We start from the raw sequence: 19449 nt of genomic DNA, 5'->3' as shown, positions 1-19449 counted from the left end.
GAGATAAACTGATTTTTGAGCATCAGGGGAGTCAGGGGTTATGGGGAGCGGGCAGGAAAGTGGAGTTGAGGCCAAAATCGGATCAGGCATGATCTCATTAAATAGCGGAGCAGACTCGAGGGGCCGAATGGCCTGCTCCTATTTCTTATGTTCTTATGTAAATACTGTATAAAATATCTATGAATACAAGCATGCATTGCCACTCTACATGATAAACAACAACAACTTGCATCTATATAGTGCCTTTATCTTAGAAAATATGTTGGAAAGCACTTCACAGAGGCATAAGATTTTTTAAAAAGTCAATGCTACAGCCAAAGGAGATGTCAGGAAAGGTGATCAAAAGCTTGGTCGAACAATTGGATCTTAAGGAGAGAGAGACAGAGAGGTTTACACAGGGAATGCCACACTGTGGGGTCTAGATAGTTGAAGGTACTTTTAAGGAGATGGCAGGGCGAAGGGAGTGGGAATAGAATAGGTAAGAGTGGAACTAGGCGAGGTCAGTCTCACTAAGCTAGAAATGGAGGAGAGGCATTGAAGGAGGATGGTGCGGTTGACTATGTCAATGGCTGCAGAGGTCTAGAGTGAGGAGGGACAATGCACCATTGTCGCAGTCACGTGCAACTTTGGTTAGGGCCATGTTGGTGCTGCGGTAGGGACGGAAACCTGAGAGATTCAAACAGGGTGCTACGGGAAAGATGGGCACAGAGTTGGGAAGCAACAACACGTTCAACCAAATGGCCAGACAAGTTGTGCACCAGACACCCTCAAGTCTGCACCCATTGGACTTGAGGAAGTGAAGATGAGTGACATACGGAGGAACAACTGGGACAGGAGAGTCATACGGCTGGATTTTCTCATTGGGAAGCTTTTGGAGGCGGGACTGCTGCTTGCCGGCTTTCAATCCCGCCTCCATCAGCTTCTGACCAACCAGAGGGATTTTCCCCTGATTGACCTTGTTAAGCCCGCCCAGCAGGCTCAGCAGGCCAATTAGGGGGAAGTCATTGACAGAGCACGTCAACGTATGACAGTTACAACTCATCAGCCACAAGACAGTCAATTCAATAACCAAAATAAAAGAACCTTTAAAACCAACACCGATCTCAGTACTGAATTAAATTGGCATTGCCAAAGACCGCTGGCGGACAGCTTCGGCTTACTCTCCGATAGACTAATGCTCAATAGGTTGTGCGTACAATAGATATTTGGCACTGCTGTGTTATATGAATGTTATGCAAAACTATATACAGGGTAAAACTGCACAGACAGCATGCTGTTCAATTGGACCTGTGCCAAAAGCAACTGAGCTACACACAGGCACCAATCTTAAACTTGTCTGGTCACTTATCTTTCAGGAAGTCTTAAAGCTTAACAAAAAGGCCAAACTGGAACAACAGCTGAGAAATATTCAGTTGTGATGAAAGGTCATAGACCTGAAACGTTGACCGCGATTTTCCAAGTGGAGGCGGGTTGGAGTCGGGTTCGGTGGGTTCCGGTCCTGCTGCCAGTTTAATCCGCTCTGAAATAACGATTTTGGCTTAAGTGGGCTGATTAAGCCTGTCGTGTGCGCTACCCGGCCCAATTTGTGGGTTCGAGTCTGCTGCTCGCCTCTGCTGACGTCTTTCAGCCAGCTGCATTTAAGGGGCCCATGCAGCCTTGTTGTTGTTCATTCCTATTCTGCTGCTTCTCGGTTTGGCACATCTCAAAATGAAAGCTTCAAGACCAAAGGCATCCCCAAGATTAGATGATGACTCCCTCCATGCTCTTGTGGAGGGAGTGAGAGGGCGCCAAGAGGTTCTGTTCCCCTCAAATGGACGGAGGAAGCCTCCTCAGCAAATCAAAGCAACCTGGCTGCAAATTGCTGAGGAGGTTTGCGCCAGGTCCTTGTGTGGTCGCACCTGGGTTCAGTGCAGGAAAAGGTTCAATGACCTGCTACGCACAGCAAAAGTGAGTATAACATCACACTTACCTTCAATCTGCTCCCCATCTCCTCTCACCACCAGCACTCTGCATTGTCAACCTGCTCCTGCACATCCCACTTTACCCTTACATCCCTTGCACCCTATACCATCCCTCTCTATGTACAGAATCACTTCACCATTCTACTATGCACCTTCACACTCGCTCTCACGGTTATGCAATGACAACAACTAACAACGCACAGGGAGGGCCCTTGGTATTGGCACCTCACTCCATCTTTGTCTCCCTCTAAGCATCTATGCTATGGATTCTCTACATTCACTCCAACATTCTCACTCAAACTCCACTTATGTCCCTCATTGCAGGAAAAGAGAGTCCACAATAAGAGGGAGAGGGGGAGGACAGGAGGAGGACCACCTTTGATTGCCCACTTGACCACCGCTGAGGAGGCTGCTCTCGACATCATCAGAGGTGCTGAGGATCTGGAAGTGGGGAACGGTCAGACGGGCGCAGTAGAGCAAGCTGGTGACAGAATAGATTTGCAACCCTCTCAGTTAGATTGCATGAGTGACTGATATGGCATCTGATGTTCATACAGATTGAGTTCTGATCATCTGCACAATTCGATGTGTCTGCTACGTTACTATCACATGTCTAACTCATGCCTTTACTCCCCCACAGTACCATCGAGAGCCCCCCTCCCCATTGTCCAGGAGGAAGAGCTAGAAGACTCCTCAGAGGAAGCTGCAACCTCTGAGGGCGCAGTGTCAACAGAATTGAGCGCACCCAGCACCAGCGCAGAGATGCACACCTCGGTGGGTCATTCATGAGATAGATTAGTGTTGTCACCTGGTGTACCACAGCTCACAAGTGAGCATCAGCAGATGATGGAGACAGGGACAGCAGCGGAGAGTCCTCGTCGGAGGCCGTAGGGCTCTCCCAGCTCTGCTCAGTTGCATGTGGACCCTGTGCTTCTGGGGCCATCCAGAAAGAGGGCAGTGCTGGAAATTCAGGAACAAGTGCAGGAGTCTCTGACAGGTTTTGCATCCATGGTAACTGCGAGTGTGCAGAGAATGGAGGAGTCCATTTCAAACATAAGCAATGCAATGTTGGAGGCAATGGCGCATGAACGTGCCACCATTGAGAGGGTGGCAACCTCCTTGGAGGGCATAACTCGCCAGACTCAACAGAGCTTGGTGACTCTTCTAAATAGATGGCCTGCTATGGAGGATAGATGGGCAGCTATTGAGGAGAGACACCAGAGGTACATGGACGTCCCTGTTATGAGGACTGTCAGTACAGAGATGGGTCCTCATGCCCCCACTGATATGCAGCAAGGTGCTCTCCAGCGATTTGCTAGCAGTGAAATGTGTGCAACCCATGAGAAGGATGTTGGTGGTCGACAGCAAGGAAGTGTGGGCTCCTCTCCAAGCGCTCACACTCCCAAGCCACTGCGGAGCCCTCGGTCAGAGCCCCAGATACCTCACCCAACTGAGATGGCTGTCTCAGCCCCTGCACAGCGACAGGAGGAGCAGACTGTTGCCGAGCCCTCCCAGTCTCCCAAACCCAGAGGATGCCCGCCAAAGGTGTCGAAGCAGGTGCAGCATGAAAGTGAGCAAGGTGCCTCAACATCTGCTAAAGTCACAGGGGAAGCACCACATAGAAGCACACGTAAGAGAAAGTTAACACACAAATAGTCACAAGGGTAGTCACTTGGGTGTTTTGATGTAATACAAATTGAAGATTATAATTGTAATAAAGAAATGCAATGGCAAACATTCAAAGAGTTGGCTTATGAGTGCCCAGGAATGGAAGTGTCACAGTGAGGTGTCAGGGCACCTTTCATCTGTAATGATTGTGGTGAGAGTGATAGGAGCCCACTGTTTATTGTACAGATGGTGTATGGTGTGTTAAGAAGGTGGCAGCCACATGTGTTTGCTGTGTAAACTTAACTGAATCTGGCATGGATTAGTGCATCCCTTGCCTCACGGCCAGCAATGTGCTTGCGTGCTGGTGGAACTGGCACATCCACCTCCGCAAGGTCTTCGTCCTCCTCCTCCTCCTTTGAGGAGGCTGTGCACTGAGCCACTTGTTCCTCAGGCAGCGGTAAGTGATGCTGCTGTGCGATGTTGTGCAGTGCAAAGCAGACTACGATGATTCTGGACACCCTGGCTGGTGAGTACTGTAGGGCTCCATCTGATCTGTCCAGGCATCTGAATTGCATTTTGAGCAAGCCGATGGTTTGCTCGATGATGCCTCTGGTGGAAATGTGGCTCGTATTGTAGTGCACCCCAGCTTCGTTTGATGGCCTCCTCATCAATGTCATTAGCCACGTCTTCAGGGGATAGCCCTTGTCTCCAAGTAGCCATCTGGAAAGTTGGGTTGGTGGATTGAAGAGCTGAGGCACAGTAAATTGCCGCAGGATGAACGAGTCATGGCAACTGCCAGGGAACTTGGCGCAAACATGCATAATGTTCTTCCTGTGTTTACACACCAGCTGGATGCTAAGGGAGTGGAAGCCCTTGTGTTTCACAAATACAGCTGGGTTGTGATGGGATGCCCTAATGGCCACATGTGTGCAGTCTACAATGCCTTGCACCCTTGGGAAGCCTGCCATATTTGCCAAGCCAACTGCACGCACGGTTACACTTGCTTCATCTGTGGAGAAGTGGATGTAATTATGGGCCTTTGCAAAGAGGGCATCGGTAATCTGCGTGATGCAAGTGTGTGCGGCTGACTGGGAGATGCCGCTGATGTCTGCTGATGATCCCTGGAAGGACCCTGGAGCAAAAAAATTGAGGGCAGTGGTGACTTTAACAGCCATTGGTAAGGGGTGTCCACCCGTTCCTCTGGGCTCCAGGTGTTGGTGCAGTAGTGCAGATGTCAGCAACTACCTCTCGCGAAAGTCTCAGCCACCTTTGGCACTGCTGCTCAGCCATGTTGAGGAAGCTCATCCTCTGCCTGTAAACCCTGTGTTGGGGGCATCTCCTGCGGCATGGTGCAGCCCTGTGCTGACACCCTCTGCCCTGTGCAGCATCAGGTGGGTGAGGAGGAGGTTGGCGCTCCTGCTGTTGGTGCTGCTGTTGTGCCTGGTTCTGCTGCTGCCGCGGCTGCTCTTCCTCCGATTCGGAGGACCAGGGTGAGAGGGTATAAATGGTTCCCATTCCGCGGGTATATATCTCAGTTGAGGAATAGATGTTATAAGCGCTTTGTCAATGTGGGGAGAGGGATTTCTAAGGAGGTCACAGTGCATATGGATCTCAGCTTAACCACTTACAAGCTCAATAGACCTGCAAAATGTGTTCCAACACCTCAAAAACAAAGTTCTGGCATCTGAAAGTCAGCCATGTTACAGGTCGGCTTTTATGCTGCAGGAGCAGCTGTCAAGAATTCAGGCAGTTGCTGAACCCGGCACAATCAGCTGGCGTGTTTTGCAAATGGTGTGGAACAGGCTGAAAATGTCCTAAAATGGGAATAGCCTGGTATAAAGGGATTATGTAGGCAGTTAACAAGCTGTTAACTGCCTTAAGTGCCTCTCCCGCCGCTTGGTGTCGGGTCTGATCGGGACTCCCAGACCCGACACTTTGCAAAGTTGCATGGAGGCGGGTTGACGGCGGGTTCGGAACCCGCCGTCAATCAAAACGAATTTAACCTCTGACCCACCTCCAAACTGGCCCTCTGAGCACCAGCAACATCGCAGCTGTTAACTCTGCTTCTCTCTCCATAGATGCTGCCTGACCTGCTGAGTGTTTCCAGCATTTCCTGGTTGTATTTCAGGTTTCCAGCATCCACAGTATTTTGCTTTTGTTGTAGCTGAGAAATATTGTTTGAAATCAAAATTATATAAAGCATTTATTTCAAAGTACAATTAATTCCCCAGGCATAGCCTCTACAATAATTATATCATTTTCTTTTAAATAGTTTTTGCATGTATTTGCAGGCTTTTTATTGGTATGTTGTAAATTACACCTGAGCACTACTCTGATGTTAATAGATTGTTAAATGTATGGCAGGAGCTCAGAAATCATTGCAACAAGAAAATAACTGAAAATGGAAATTGCTGCTTTGAAAGAAAACTTTCAGGCCAAGGGTCGCAATGTCTTTGGTTATTCCTGAAAAGTTCCGGCACATTCTTCGAGTCTGCAACACCAACATTGACGGACAAAGGAAGATAGCTTCCACTATCACCACGATCCAGGGTGTTGGAAGGCGCTATGCCTGTGTGGTGCTGAGGAAAGCTGATAATGACATAAGCAAGAGAGCCGGAGAGCTTTGTGAATATGAGCACGAGTTCATTGTACCAAACCTGCAGAATCCACATCAGTACAAAATTCCCGACTGGTTCCTGAACAGATAGAAGGACATTAATGATGGTAAATGCAGCCAGGACTTGGCCAGCGGTCGGGACAACAGACTACGCAAGGATCGAGAGCGATTGAAGAAGATTCCTGTGACACTTCTGGGGTCTCCGTGTGTACGGTCACCACACAAAGCCCTCAGGCAGGAGTGCGTGCACAGTTGGGGTATCCAAGAAGAAGTAAATATTTGAACTGCTGTCAAATTGTCATTAAATGCTCAGTTAAATGGGGAAATAAATACATTTATCAATTCAGATGAAAACAATACTACAGCTAATCTGTGTGCATGTGCTTGTCATTATTGCCCAACAACAAGAAGCTAGTATCAACAAGATTCTCACTATCAACCTCTTTTAAAAGTCAAACCATTAAAAAGAATGATATCCTTAAAATATTTCTGTTGATTTTTTTTTACATTTTGTTCACACCTAAGGGCAACCTCAACATCAAGTGAATTATCTGGCTGAGTGAGGTCTGTGTCCGTGCTGAATTAGCATCAGTAAAGATATACTCATTAACCCAGGACACTTTCCACTTTCGCCATCATGTCATTCAGCTCCCTCACATGGCTGCGCTCACCAACTCCCCCAACCCATATCCAGTTGAAGTTTTCAACCAACACCGTCTAAACTAAAACACACTCGACAGCACAGATTCTTAGCAACACGGTGTTCTCCCTTTGAATTTATATGTGATGAAACTGAGCTGTTCTTCTGTTGCATTGGAAGTGGGACTCTGACATGAAGATCAGAACAGCTGAATGGCAAGAAAAAGGCAGAAGAACACTTATCAGTGTTATGCTGCTGTAATGTGCAAAATAGAACATAAAGTAAGGAACTTGCTGTCCGAAAGAGCAGCCAAACCATGGTGTTTCCATGGAGTTGCACACCTGCCTGCCACCTCTAACAACCATGGATCTGTTTGGGTGACTGAGAATATCTTTACTGAAGAGAGAATCATTGCTCTTCTTCTTGAGCATTCTTCTAGTTATCCAGAAGTGATGGGGCTTTCAACCTACAACGGATGTTGCTACCGCCCTCCATGAAGGAAGGCAGGAAGGAAAGAAAGAACGCCCCAAGGTACTTCACAACCAAGTCATGCCTTTTAATGTGTATTCGCTGTTATTATGTAGGAAAACACAGCATCCAATTTATACACAGCAAAGCCCCACAAACAGAAAATGAGAAAAGTAACAAATTAATCTGATTTAGTGGTGTTAGTTGAGGGATGAATATTGGCCAGAACACTAGGATCTTTTACATTCACCTTAAAAGGCAGGGCCCTCAGTTTAACATTATATCCAAATGACCGCACTTCTTTCAATGCAATACTCCTTCAAGGATGAACGACGACTCCTCCAATACTGTACTGAAGTGTCAGCCGAGATTATGTGCTCAAGTCCTGGAATGGGGTTTCAACGCACAACCTCCTGACTCAGAGGCAATTTGCCAACACTGAACCATGTTGACACTATCACTACAGCAATTATCTAACTACTGGGTCAAGCTGTGATTTACAATTTCAAGCAACCCTGTCCTAGAGTCATAGGGTCATAGAGTTATACAGCACAGAAAGAGGCCCTTCGGCCTATCGTGTCCGCGCTGGCCATCAAGCCCGGTCTATTCTAATCCCATTTTCCAGCACTTGGTCCGTAGCCTTGTATGCTATGGCGTTTCAAGTGCTCATCTAAATGCTTCTTGAATGTTGTGAGGGTTCCTGCCTCTACCACCCTTTCAGGCAGAGAGTTCCAGATTCCAACCACCCTCTGGGTGAAAAAGTTTTTCCTCAAATCCCCTCTAAACCTCCTGCCCCTTACCTTGAAACTGTGCCCCCTGGTTATTGACCCCTCTACTAAGGGGAAAAGTTCCTTTCTATCTACCCTATCTATGCCCCTCATAATTTTGTACACCTCAATCAGGTCCCCCCTCAGCCTTCTCTGCTCTAAGGAAAACTACCCCAGCCTGTCCAGTCTCTCTTCATAGCTGAAGCGCTCCAGCCCAGGTAACATAGAAACATAGAAGATAGGAGCAGGAGTAGGCCATTCGGCCCTTCGAGCCTGCTCCGCCATTCAATGTGATCATGGCTGATCATCCAAATTCAGTACCATGTCCCTGCCTTTTCCCCATATCCCTTGATCCCTTTAGCCTCAAGAAATATATCCAACTCTTTCTTGAATATATTTAATGAACTAGCCTTCACCGCCCTCTGTGGCAGAGAATTCCACAGGTTCACCACTCTCTGGGTGAAGAAATTCCTCCTCATTTCAGTCCTAAATGGCTTACCCCTTATCCTTAGACTATGACCCCTGGTTCTGGACTCCCCGGCCATCAGAAACATCCTTCCTGCATCTAGTCTGTCCAGACCTGACAGAATTTTATAGGTTTTGATGAGATCCCCTCTCAATCTTCTAAACTCCAGTGAGTATAAGCCCAATCGACACAATCTCTGCTCATACGTCATTCCTGCCATCCCAGGTATCAGCCTGGTGAATCTTCGCTGCACTCCCTCCATGGCAAGAACGTCCTTCCTCAGGTAAGGTGACCAAAACTGCACACAATACTCAAGGTGCGGTCTCACCAAGGCCCTGTACAACTGTAGCAAGTCATCCTTGTTCCTGTACTCGAACTCTCTTGCTACGAAGGCCAACATACCATCTCCTCTTGCAATGAAACCACAGGTGTTTTGACTTGTTGGACAGGTCAAAGGACACCACTGTAAATACCTGTGTAGACTATCACTTTACTTCATGCTGTACAACTGATGAGAAAAGAATGCAAGAGTGTAAGGGAAACAAAAATCCTCTGCTGCTTTAGAAAAGGTGACCTATATGGAAAACATATAGAATGAAAGAGGTGGAAATGAAACTGAACTAATACAGGATGACTTTGTGCCATTTCTCGTGGACTGACTGGAGTAGTCTACTGAGCAATGCTGAGAATAAACCAGAGGAAATTGAAAAATGTTGTGGAGACAATGCACAGCCTAATGAAAGCAGATTGTGATCCTGACGATGATTCCAATCAAACTATTGCAGCAGCATTGAAATCAATCACCACTGCAGACAGTGCTTCTAAGTTTGCAAGGAGCCATGAAAGAACGCATTGATGTCCATTTGGGCTGGACTTTAACATCACGGATTGAAAAGGGATTTCATGTTGACACAAAAGCTAAGTGTTCAGTCCAACACCCATGACTTTTTCAAATAAGGAAACTTTTAAACACGGTTCTATAATTTAAAACAGTTTTAACAACTTTCACACTGCTTTCGAATGCACTATAATAATCAGTATTTTAACAAGAGACAATTTTTAACCTGTTTTACAATTTGCTACATCTTTGCAGGATGAGCAAAAAACCTCAAGGGATAAACTAAACTGATACTTGTAAGAGACAGAGCACCTAATGCGCAAACTAATCCATTGTAAGGAGCACACTCTGTGTAGATGTTTTTAAATCACCAAAAAAAAACTTCTAATTTGCTTTGTAACAAAACATTGTTAAACAAATCAGTGGTGAGCACCACTCTGTAAATGTGGCTAAAGGAAGAGCAAAGCTGTCGTCCAATAGAAGGCTACATTACTTTAAATAAATTTATAATAAATAAAATGCAGATCATTGTCCTAATAAGCAAACACTTTGTCCCCGTCAGTTATATGTTCTCACAACTTTTGTGCGGGTGCCTTTGTTAATAGCACCTGGATTTTAATCCACCGCTCGTCTCCATGGCTGTACTACATTTTTAGAAGCCTTGACCATATTTGTGGGCAAGAGATTCTGTCAGAACACATAATAAAACAAGCAGAATGCCACAACTTTCCATTACGTCACGAGAAAAGCCATAGAGTTGGCTGCCTGCCTGTTTGAGATAATGCAGCTGGTTTCATGTAGTCAGACTGCAGCCCAGGCCTTTCCAACAAGTCTGCCTACTGCTGTACTTGCATTTGAAGCACAGTAAAGATACAGTAATTGAGACAAAAAAGCTATGGGCCTGTGTACACCAAAATTAACCAAAATTAAGCTTTGCATGAATCAATTTCCTTCCAGGATTTGAGTTTTCTTTCACTCTGTGCAAGCAGGCATTTCACACAATTAGTTGAAGGTTTCCAGACATTTCCTTCAGTGGAAAGTGGCACGAAAATGTCAGAAGTGCTATCTTGTACGTCTAATTTCCGAAAACTCTCACAAATATGCGACACAGACAGTAAAAACAAAATGGAGGGCTTGATCAGGGTTTCCTTTTTGTAGCTTTGGATCTTTCAGGTCCACTTCGAGACCTAGTTAACTGCAGCTGGCCTGGAGAGAAGATAAAACTGTAAAGGTGTCAGATAGTTAAAAAAATCATTTGAATACTTAGACTGCAGAGTAATCCCTTCCTCAAAAGCAAGTGGCTCTACAATTCCTATTCCACCAATTCCTTGTTGATTCTTGCTTCACCCCATGTTGCAATGCCCTGGAGGTTTATGATTTATCTACATGCCCTTATGGAGCATGTCTTTTCTTGCAACCACCCTACTGTATTAGTCCTACTTAAAACTAGCAATGGACCTCAAAAAATATCAAAATCAGTTCATCCCTCTGAAGCCACTGATAACTTTTGACATATCTTTTCAGCAAATAGTGAGTCTACGTTTTAAAAAAAAGTACATCTTCCTCCCCTTTTTTCTTAAAGGTGCCATCAGTTGCCAAGGTAGAATTTTGCAGGTGCTGGTGGCCTTCTTGTACTACATCCATGTGGCGCAAACATCCAGTGTTGGCGGGCTATGGAGGGCATCACAGGCTAGCCCAATCCTGCCCGCAAATCACATTTGCATGGGCACTGCTGGATAACAATCAGGAGTAGGGCCTCAGGTTGATGTGCTCACTCTAGTCTAGTGGGGCTCGGGCCATCTACAGTGCCCGGCTGATATCACCTCCTACATCTCTGTGTGTAGATTAGTACTAACACTTTCTCACATACAACAGCAAAATGTCACTTTAATTCTCCGCTCCACTCCCATTCTGATCTCGCCATCCTCGGCCTCTGACACTGTGCCAATGAAGTTCAATGTAAAATAACAACAGAAAATGCTGGAAAAACTCAGCAGGTCAGGCAACATCTGTGGAGAGAAATTTGAGTTGACGTTTCGGGTTTGACCCAGTAAGCTCGAGGAACAGCACCTCATCTTTCGATTAGGTACTTTATAGCCTTCTGGACTTAACATCGAGTTCAACAATTTCAGACTATAACCTCGGCCCCTATATTTCTTTTTCCCCTTGTTTTCTCACATGGTAGCTGTTGATTCTGCCATCGCCATTCACACTTCATCTAGAGTCATCTTTTGTTTCTTAACTTGTCCCATTACCTCTCTTTTTGCCTTGCACCATCATCCCTTTTGTCAGTCAATCTCTCCTGACTTCCAGTCTATCACAGACCTTCCCTTTGTTCTTTCCTCCCCTCCTCCCTGCCCCTGCTTAAAAATCTCTCTTCTTTAACATCTTCCAGTTCTGACGAAGGGTCCTCGACCCTAAACATTGACTCTGTTTCTCTCTCCTCGATGCTGCCTGACCTCCTGCGTGTTTCCAGCATTTTCTGTTGCTTTCTCACATACACTTCACTTACTATTGCTTTAAAACTCTTCACAGGTAAGAAAGATAATTACAGCAGATAGTCTCATCAGCCAAGTGCTAAAGCTATTTTACCAACCATTCTAAGGAGTGTTTTATGTCACTGTGGCGGAGCCACTAAAGGACTCAGATCGTTTGTATATAATTCCCTTTAACAACATGTTAGCTACAGCCTGAGTCTGTATCTTTATTTATACTGTTTACTTGTACAGAGCGTGATTAACAGCGCGGGTAAACGCGATGATGTCACGCCGTTCATCACGTGATCCCCCACTGGCGGGAAGAACGTGATGATGTCATGATGTCAACCACAGGACCGCCCGAGCAGTTCTCGTGGAGCCTCTGAACTGAGCAGACCTACATTCGATGTTCTCCTGTAGTTACTTGTTTAAAACTGCTAGTTTCCATTAAACTTCATTTTGTTTGATCGCCTGAGTGGACCTCAGTCTTTGGATAGGAACTAGACATTCCTACATTGGTGACCCCGACTTTTGCGAACGGTTTTCGCAGAAGATACTCAACATGGAAACGAACGCCATTACCTTGAAGCTACTGCAGTTCTGGGAGCAACAACCAGCCGCGTGGTTCATCCAGGCTGAAGCCTAGTTCGTCATCAGGGACATCGTTGCGGATCAGACCCGATATTATTACGTGGTCTCCGCCCTCGATGGTGCCACAGCCTCGCGGATCATCAGCCTACTTGGTAGTCCACCTACTGATCGCAAGTATGACACGTTAAAGGCGAGGTTGCTACAGGTTTTCGGGCTCACGAAGTCAGAGCGCACCCGCCGGCTGCTCGCTATGCCTGGCCTCGGGGACTCCAAGCCGTCCGAGCTCATGAGCCAAATGCTCATGCTCCTCGGTTCCGAGCCGGAATGCTTCCTCTTCAGGGAGCTATTCCTCAGCCAACTACCGGAGCAAGTTCAGGCTGCCCTAGCCAGGTCTGAAGTCACAGACTGCGCAGAGCTTGCTGCCGAAGTGGACAAGATTTTCGCGGTGACACAGCAGCACTGCGCTGCCACGAGGCGCCCATCCTCCACAGACGCTGCTCCAGCTCCTCAATCAGCGGAGTTGTGCTTCTACCACGCCCGTTTTTGCGCGAAAGCAAGATGCTGCCGCCCTCCCTGCAGCTTTTCGCTCAAAAAAAAAACATCTACAGCAACCCTGGCAAAAGAGGACCGGGTCTAACGAGCGCCCCGCGGCTGCGATGGCCATCGGAGATTCGGGAAAGCTTCTCTTCATCACTGGCTCCCTATCTGGTCGACGTTTCTTTTGCGACACCGGGGCGCAGTGTAGCATCCTACCTGCGTCAAATCTCGATATACAAGCTGGGGGCCACGGCCCCTCCCTCGTGGCGGCTAATGGCGCGGACATTCGGACCTTCAGAAGGCGGCGGGTTCAGGTGTGTTTCGGCGGCCAGCGCTTCCACTGGGAATTCATCGCGGCCAAAGTCTCACAGGCCATCCTCGGAGCGGATTTTTTGTGCGCCATCGGCCTCCTGGTCGATGTCAGGCACCGCCGGTTGATCAATGCGGCCACGTTCCACTCCATCCCGTGCCACCACGGTAATGCCGTGCCGCGCGCTGTCTCCTGTGCGTTCCCACCTCCAGATGACTTCACTCGCCTCCTCGGAGAGTTCCCAGATCTGACTAGGCCCAATTTCTCCTCCTCGGCCAAGAAACATGGTGTAGAACATCACATCACCACTACTGGCCGCCCGGTTTACACAAGGGCCCGACGACTCGAACCCGGCAAGCTCGCGGCTGCGAAAGTGGAGTTCGACACGATGGAGCGGCTGGGGATTATTCGCCGGTCGAATAGTCCCTGATCTTCGCCTCTCCACATTGTTCCGAAACCCGGCGGCGGCTGGCGGTCATGCAGCGACTACCGACGCCTGAACGACGCCACTACTCCTGATCGGTACCCGATCCCGCATATTCAAGATTTCTCGGCCCATTTGGCGGGAAATACCTTTTTTTCCAAAAGTCGACCTCGTCCGTGGTTACCACCAGGTCCCCGTGCACCCGCAAGACGTCCCAAAGACCACAGTCATCACCCCATTCGGCCTGTTTGAATTTCTGCGGATGCCGTTTGGCTTGAAGAACGCTGCACAGGCTTTCCAGTGTTTGATGGACTCCGTGCTTCGGGACCTAAAATTCCTCGTCTACCTCGACGACATCCTCATCGCCAGCCCTAGCAAAGAGGAGCACTTCTGCCATTTGCGCACCCTCTTTACACGCCTCAGTCAACACGGTTTGATTATCAACCCGGCCAAGTGCCAGTTCGGCCTGCAGCGGATTGATTTCTTGGGCCACCACATCACATCAGACGGCGCAATTCCCTTACAAACGAAGGTCGAGGCAGTTACATCTTTCCCGCGCCCGCAGACCGTCAAGGCCCTACAAGAGTTCCTCGGGATGGTCAATTTTATCACCGGTTCATCCCTAAGGCGGCCCTGCTTATGCAGCCCTTGTACAAGGCCCTCAAGGCCAAGTCCGGTAAGGATCCGATCAGCTGGACGGCCGAGATGGACCGGGCGTTCGTCGACACCAAAGGCGCCTTGGCCAACGCAACCATGCTGGTGCACCCGCAATCGGCGCAGTGCAGGAACAGTGGGTGAATGGGACGTGGCAACCGCTGGCGTTTTTCAGCCGTCAACAACGGCGAAATGAAAGAAAGTACAGCACTTTCGACCGGGAGTTGCTGGCCCTTTTTCTAGCCATCCGCCATTTTCGGTTCTTACTAGAGGGATGTCCGTTCACGGCTTTTGTAGACCACAAGCCACTAACGTTCGCTATGGCCAAGACCGCCGAACCGTGGTCAGCTCGGCAACAACGTCACCTGACGTTCATTTCAGAATTCACCACGGACATTCAGCATTTGTCTGGTAAGGACAACCTGGTGGCGGATTGCCTCTCCCGCGCGACTGTTCACGCAGTCCAACTCGGAATCGACTATGCCCTAATGGCTGCGGATCAAGCCTCGGACCCAGAGGTCCAATCATACAGAACCAGCCCCTCGAGCTTCCAAGCGGCCGACGTCAAATTCCATGCCGCAGGCACCACGCTACTTTGCGACGTCTCCATGGGAGTTCCCCGCCCTATCGTACCAGTCGCCTGGCGCCGAAGTGTTCGACGCCATACACGGGTTGTCACACCCTGGCATGAAGGCCTCGCAAAGGCTGATGTCATCAAAATTCGTCTGGAGGGGTATGCACATGGATGTCCGCGACTGGGCCAACACCTGCGTGGGCTGCCAAAAGGCCAAGGTACAGCGTCGTGTAAAAGCTCCATTGGCCACTTTTGTTGTTCCAGAGCGTCGGTTCGACCACGTGAATGTGGACCTCGTGGGGCCCCTTCCACCTTCTCAAGGTTTTACACACTAGATGGCCAGAGGCAGTTCCTTTGGTTTCCACCACTTCGGCAGACGTAGCCAGAACTTTCACCTCCTCTTGGGTTGCTCGTTTCGGGGTACCGGCGGACATCTCTTCCGATCGTGAACCGCAGTTTTCCTCGGAGCTCTGGAACGCTGTGGCTCAGGGGCTCGGCACCAAACTACATCGCACCACCGCCTATCATCCACAGGCGAACGGCCTGTGCGAACGATTCCACAGGTTGCTCAAAGCTGCTCTGTAGGCCCGTCTTCAAGGTGCGGGATGGGTGGACAGACTTCCATGGGTCCTTTTAGGTCTTCGTACGGCACCCAAAGGAGATTTGCAATCATCCTCGGCGGAACTTGTATATGGCCAGCCACTCCGAGTACCAGGGGATTTCATCCCGTCTCCAACAGAGCCATGGTCCGCATCCCAGCAACTCGTCAGCCACCAGGAGGCAGCCAGATGTTTCACTCCAATGCCTACGTTGCATCACGGCTTACAGAGCTCCCATGTTCCAGCTGAGCTGAAGAGCGCCGAGTACATGTTTATCCGCCACGACGCCCATCGGGATCCGCTCAAGCCCCCTTACACTGGTCCCTTCCGCGTCATAGAGCCGGGAGACAAAACCTTTTCGGTCGATATCGGAGGTAAACCGGACCACATTTCAGTTGACTGGTTGAAGCCGGCACACTTAGACCTGGATCGCCCAGTCGAGATCGCTCAACCGCCAAAACGTGGCCAACCGCCCACAGTCGCCGTGCCAGATCCATCACAACCGCCCGCCAGCTCGACCACCGCCCATCAGCTTCCACTTCAGGTTTACAGAAGTCGCTTGAACAGGCTTGTCAGGCCTCCTCGCCATCTCACTTTTGCGGTTAAAGACAATTCTGGGGGGGCGCATGTGGCGGAGCCACTAAAGGACTCAGATCGTTTGTATATAATTCCCTTTAACAACATGTTAGCTACAGCCTGAGTCTGTATCTTTATTTATACTGTTTACTTGTACAGAGCGTGATTACTTTAACAGCGCGGGTAAACGCGATGACATCATGCCGTTCATCACATGATCCCCCACTGGCGGGAAGAACGTCATGACGTCATGACGTCAACCACGGGACCGCCCGAGCAGTCCTCATGGAGCCTCTGAACTGAGCAGACCTACACTCAATGTTCTCCTGTAGTTACTTGTTTAAACCTGTTAGTTTCCATTATACTTCATTTTGTTTGATCGCCTGAGTGGACCTCAGTCTTTGGATAGGAACTAGACATTCCTACATCACAACTAATTAAAGTACTGGCTGCTTCTCATACTTTAAATCAGTTCTCAGCTCCTTATTTCAGTGAAGTACTGTGCAATCTTCATTAGAATCAGCGTTAGCCGTTTAGTGTGACTAAACAGACCGAGATTTTTATTGTATTTTGCGGGGGTGGGGGCTGGAATTAAAACTGACATCACAAATATCAAATGTAGTTTGTGAAATTTGGGTTTGGGTGTTTGACATTAGTTTAGTCTTGGCCTTTTAATGCCTTATTGTGCCCAGATCTTTCTGGAAACGTGAATGACATTTGCTCAGTTACAAATCCATACTGTTTATTTCATAGAAACATAGAAGATAGGAGCAGGAGTAGGCCATTCGGCCCTTCAAGCCTGCTCCGCCATTCAATGAGATCATGGCTGATCATCCAAATTCAGTACCCTGTCCCTGCCTTCTCCCCATATCCCTTGATCCCTTTAGCCTTAAGAAATATATCCAACTCTTTCTTGAATATATTTAATGAACTGGCCTCCACCGCCCTCTGTGGCAGAGAATTCCACAGGTTCACCACTCTCTGGGTGAAGAAATTCCTCCTCATTTCAGTCCTAAATGGCTTACCCCTTATCCTTAGACTGTGACCCCTAGTTCTGGACTCCCCGGCCATCAGAAACATCCTTCCTGCATCTAGTCTGTCCAGGCCTGACAGAATTTTATAATTTAATGAGTCATCTGACACAACACCTGCAACATTCATGGGCATTTTTGCTGCACGTCCTTAGTTAATCTCCTAGCCTGGCCAAGTAAGGAAAACTTGTGTACATAGAAAACAGATGATTGAACTGCATTGCAGCCATGTGATTATTTCTCCTAGTACACAGCAATGAGGCACCTCTCTATACTTCCATTGTAAGAGATTGATCTGAAATATTAGTCACTTCAATTGGATCACTTATTTATGCATGATGAACTGTAATCCAAGTCTTCCAACTGTTCCGCTTTTGGTTCAAAACCAGCATGAGATCACAATCTTGCAACCCACGCCCTCCCTCCTAGATCACAATCTCACACTTGTATGCACTGTGCCAGATTCTGGCATTTACATATTTGTGGCATGCGAGAAAGCAAGAACATATTATTATTCCAGAATCCATTGCTCCAGTGATATTCAGAGCACCATTGATGTACTGGCCGCGCTAGACGTGCTCCTATCTAGTTATCCAGCAAGTTAAACACTTATTCAAAATAATTCTTCGTGAAGCCGTTTGCTGTTTGAAGCCTTTACTTGAACAATTTTGTGAAACTGTAAACAAAGATAAAGTGTTTTGTACATAAACTGAGTACTATACATTCAATATTACATAAGATATAAACATATTTACAACAGTAGAATAGACTAATTGTATAACTAACTAACATTTGGACTCACTTCTGTAACTATCAAATATTAACCTTTTATAAACATAGTGTTATCAAATACTACTCTGACAACATTGCTATTATGCTAAGAAACAAAGATACTCACAGATATTGCGCTTGGCCTAACATATGAAATCAGATTACATTGGATTGTGAAACCCTTATGGAATCCTCCATTACTGCCAGGTTCTTCCTGGAATTCTACTTCCTGTGTTACACAGGAAGAAAGGAACAAAGGTCAAATGACCTCACACAGGAAGAAAGGAACAAAGGTCAAATGACCTCTGCTTCATACAAACACACTGCTAACACAATAACTACCACCAGAGGGTGCTATCTGCACACATAAAATAGTCCATCGGTCCAGAACAATTGATCTAGGGACAACAGTTTTAATAAAGGCCTTTCCTTATAGCTCCACCTCTAAAGCCTTCTCTTTCATCCAATTCAATTCAATTCAAATCGCTTTATTGGCATGACAAGGTACATTTTATGTTGCCAAAGCATCGAAAAACATTTATGGTTGAACACATAAACGCAGGTCTATCCATACAGTGTATAAACAGATATATCCCCGAGTGTATAAATATACATTCATATAATTTGTATATACTCTTTTCTTAGATTTAATGGTTGTCCCTCTGTTTATGGCAAGCTGTAACATAGTGTGCCGCTAAGGTTACACAATTTCTCTGTTCCCCTAGTAGGTATGGGAGTTTTTGGTCGTCATTCAAATTTCTGAATTCCGGGCATATTTTTGTGAATTTTGGGTAGAAATTCTCCCTTATGCCCTGATATTTTCTACAAGCTGTGAGGAAGTGTATCTCTGTCTCCACCACTCCCTGACTGCAGTGAGAGCATATCCTGTCCTCTCTTGGTAGCCGGGTCTGCCTGTGTCTGCCTTTTTCGATGGCCAGGCTATGTTCACTAAGTCTGTACATTGTCAAGGTTTTTCTCAGTTTGCTATCCTTTACCATGGTCAGGTAATCAGCCATGTTGTATTGTCTGTTTAGGGCCAAGTAGCAATTGAGTTTGTTTTGGGTTTTTGTTGTTTCTGCCCAATATGACAGATATTTTTCCTTTTGCTTAGTGACGATTGTGTTGGGTCGAATTCTCTGTGTTACGATGTCACTGTCCTGGGGCTGGTTATTGTTAGTAGTGTTAGTAGTAACTTCACTGAGTCCCAGGACTAGTTGACTGAGGGTATTCTTCTTTATGGTCCTCTCTTGGCATTTCAGGGCTTCGTAATGATAGCAGTGGGGGTTGCTCATTTTTAGGTGTTTCCAAAATTTGGTGGCTCTTTTTTGGATAGTAATTATTAATGGATATTGGCCTAGTTCTGCCCTGCATGCATTGTTTACGGTTTTCCTTTGAGTCCGGAGGATACTTTTACAGAATTCTCATCCTCTCATGTTCCAATTAGAGAAAGTCAATGAAACCTATGGAGGTGGGCTATGTAAAAAAGGAAAGAAGAAAAAAGGCAAAGAGAAAAACTAAGAGAGGATGAGCGAGCAGAAGA

At 47.2% G+C, this 19449-nt stretch overlaps 1 protein-coding gene and 1 pseudogene across 2 annotated transcripts in view; one reads left to right on the top strand and one right to left on the bottom strand.

The window, feature by feature from the left end:
- Positions 1–19449, bottom strand: part of inpp5a (inositol polyphosphate-5-phosphatase A) — a 744031-nt gene that overhangs the window by 441986 nt on the left and 282596 nt on the right. The gene's annotated exons all lie outside the window — the stretch shown is intronic.
- On the top strand, positions 5939–6603 carry LOC147113527 (small ribosomal subunit protein uS13 pseudogene; annotated as a pseudogene).

Source organism: Somniosus microcephalus, chromosome 8 (genome assembly GCF_052327205.1).
Source record: "Somniosus microcephalus isolate GS21.2 chromosome 8, FLI_Smic_1.0, whole genome shotgun sequence".
NCBI lineage: Eukaryota > Metazoa > Chordata > Chondrichthyes > Squaliformes > Somniosidae > Somniosus > Somniosus microcephalus.
This window is presented reverse-complemented; position numbering and strand designations above follow the sequence as displayed.